Source organism: Protobothrops mucrosquamatus, unplaced genomic scaffold (assembly GCF_001527695.2).
Source record: "Protobothrops mucrosquamatus isolate PMUCROS unplaced genomic scaffold, P.Mucros_1.0 scaffold468, whole genome shotgun sequence".
NCBI classification, from domain to species: Eukaryota; Metazoa; Chordata; class Lepidosauria; order Squamata; family Viperidae; genus Protobothrops; species Protobothrops mucrosquamatus.
Window position 1 is genome coordinate 512,239 of NW_015386789.1, and position 2,973 is coordinate 515,211.

Genomic DNA, 2,973 nt, shown 5'->3' on the forward strand with positions numbered 1-2,973 from the left:
AACAACAAGCCCCCCTCCCCAATTTAAAGGTCGGAAGGCCCGGCGCTTGGGGTCTTTGCCGCCGCTGCCTTTCTTCCCACTGCTACGCTTTACTCCGACACGCAAACCCACACTCCACTTACCAAAGCGGTGGAGAAAAGCGCCCGGAGTTGAGGAGCTGTTTGAGGCAAGTCGGTCCAGCGTTACTTTCCGCATCTTGAAGGCTGGCCTCCTATGTTAGACCCTTCAGCGGCTGCTCGAGAAGGCAGCCAGGGAGTTCCGACGAATCGTTCGGGGCCCCAAGGGGCCGCACCCCTCGCCCTCCTCTTGGGCTACCCTGCAGAGGAACTTGTGCCAGCCGGGAAGAGCAGCGCCCGAGGAGACGCGGCTGGAGCGAGCGCCAGAACGAGTCCCGTTCCCGCTAGCGCGCTGCTGGGGGAACGTGGCAGTTCCCACTCCGGTCGGAACAGGGAAAACCCACCTGGGCTTTCTAGGGCTGCAAGCTTAAGCGGCCGCGCCCGGTGACTCCGCCGTAAGGTGTAGTTCTCACTCCGGTCAGAAGGTTGGGGGAGCTCTGCCCCCACCTTAGTCCTCCCTATTAGCAACTTCTCTCTGTCGAGGTTCGCGTCTGTTCTTGTGAGTACTGTATAGTTTTCACTCTGGTCGGGTGGAAGAAACACCGCGCCTTATATCCCACCCGGACAGACTGGTAGGAAAGGTCGCCCAGCAGTAGCGAAGTCTACCTTTAGGAAGAAATGGTGCAGTATTGGCTGCGGGATCCAGGGAGAGACGGACCTCTTGGGAGTAAGCAAGACGTTTGTCAAGGGGGAAAAAAACCGGTTTCATCTGGGATGGGGTGGGGAGACCTACGCATATTTAGACTATCCCAATTTGTCTGAGGCGACCAGAGCGCATTTTGTCCAATGTTCATTCCAATACAGATTGAAAGGCACGTTTCAGAGTCTGTCATTATCCGCGGAAGGAGTCCTTTTTTTTTTTTATTTATTTATTTATTTATTTATTTATTTATTATTTTGATTTATATCCCGCCCTTCTCCCGACGGGACTCAGGGCGGCTCACAACCTATTTAAAAACAAAAACATACCCACAATCCCCTCCGAATAAAACCAATTAAAAGCCAAATATTTAACGTTGTGATTTCCTGTTTAAAATTTCCTTAAAATAAACACTTTTAGTTGTTGCTTAATGTTTAAATGTGTAAAATGTTGGTATGAGTTCGCCCCCCCCTTTTTTTTTTTGCCTTGGAAATTTAAAGAAATTTAAGACGGAAGGGGGAGGACAAGTGAAAAATAACCTGATTGATATTAAAAAAATAATAATTACAATGCTGCAAAAAAAAAATCCAATGTGGTTTTTGCATTTTTTTCGTTAGAAACCTGAAACTCAAGGAGGTGCTTCCTTGATTAGGGATTTGTAATATTAACATTAGAGCCTCTTTCGTGTAATGGTTAGGGCAGGGATCTTCAAACTTGGCCCTTTTATGACTTGTGGACTTCAACTCCCAGAATTCCTCAGCCAGGCATGCTGGCTGAGGAATTCTGGGAGCTGAAGTCCACAAGTCATAAAAGGGCCAAGTTTGAAGACCCCTGGGTTAAGGCATCAGAAAGTGGGAGACTCTGAGTTCTAGTCCTGTCTTAGGCATAGTTGGGTGACCTTTCTCTCAGCCCTAGGAAACAGGGAATGGCAAACTACTTCTGAAAAATCTTGCCGAGAAAACTGCAGGGACTTTTCCAGACAGAGACAAAAGAAAAAGAAAATTTTTTTAGCGTTCTTTTGATCCCATAAAAAAGATTTTCTGAGGCTAGAGATGATATGCTAGGAAACCTAGCAGTGCTTCTGGTGACCATTGGAAGACGACTAAGCAAATAATTTCTGCTTCTGAAAAAGCAGATTCTCCCTTGAGCAGAAGTTATAAATTGGAGCACCTTCTTCCAACAGACCATACCTGCTATTGTAAATTCAGCCTTGAACAGCAGGAACCAGCTAGGCTGCATTTCAGTAGCTCCTGTTTCTAGTTGGAGAATTACTGACAGTTTGCAAATAGCTGGACTAAATAATAGTTTAATATTTGGTGATAGGCTTCACTCAGATGCTATATTGAATGATCTTGCTGTTTCACCTACTTTTTATCTAATAATATATCAGTTAGAAGGCAGTTATTTTATCCATGGGTAGAATAACTAAACTGGGACAGGCCCTCAAATGTCTTTTCTGTCAAACTAGTAATTGTTTGTATTTCCTGTTAGAACAATTACTCAGTGGAACTGCTTGCCTCCAGAAGTTGTGAGTGCTCCGTTACTGGAGGTTTTAAAGAAGAGATTGGCAGCCATTTATCTGGAAAGGAATAAAGTCTCCTAGCTGAGCAGGGGGTTGGAGTAGAAGACCTCCAAGGTCCCTTCCAACTCTCTTATTCTGTTATCTGGGTATTGTTGATAAATCCACCAATCATTTAATTCAACATAAGACAGGCTAAACTGCAGACAAGTCAAATATTTAAATATATCGGCAGGACTAAGATATTTTTCCCTCCCTATGTAGTCGGTCTTGTTGACAAACAGAGAAGGTGGTACTACTTAAGGAAAAGGTTTTTTTTATCACAAAAAGTTCCATCTGTTTCCCTGAAAGGCACAGAGCCAGCTGTCCTGAGCAGAATCAATGATCCTTAACTTCTTGGGGTGACATTAATGTGATGCCAGCAAGAGCACAGTGACCGTTCCACAGATTGTTACCTGCTCCTCTTGGTCCACAGTATTTCTACAAACCCCACTAAACTGCATTTGAAAGCAACATTTTTGAAACTGGGTCTTCAAAGTTGCTTGGTAGTAAGATAATTAACTGCCCAGCATCCTTTCCCATCCAAAAGGCTTTGAACACCAAGCCTAAGAACATTTTAATTTCTTTACCTGCTTCTCCCTCTTTTCCAAGTGTCTGCGCCACAGAGCAAAAGAGACTAAAGACAGCTTACCTTATTA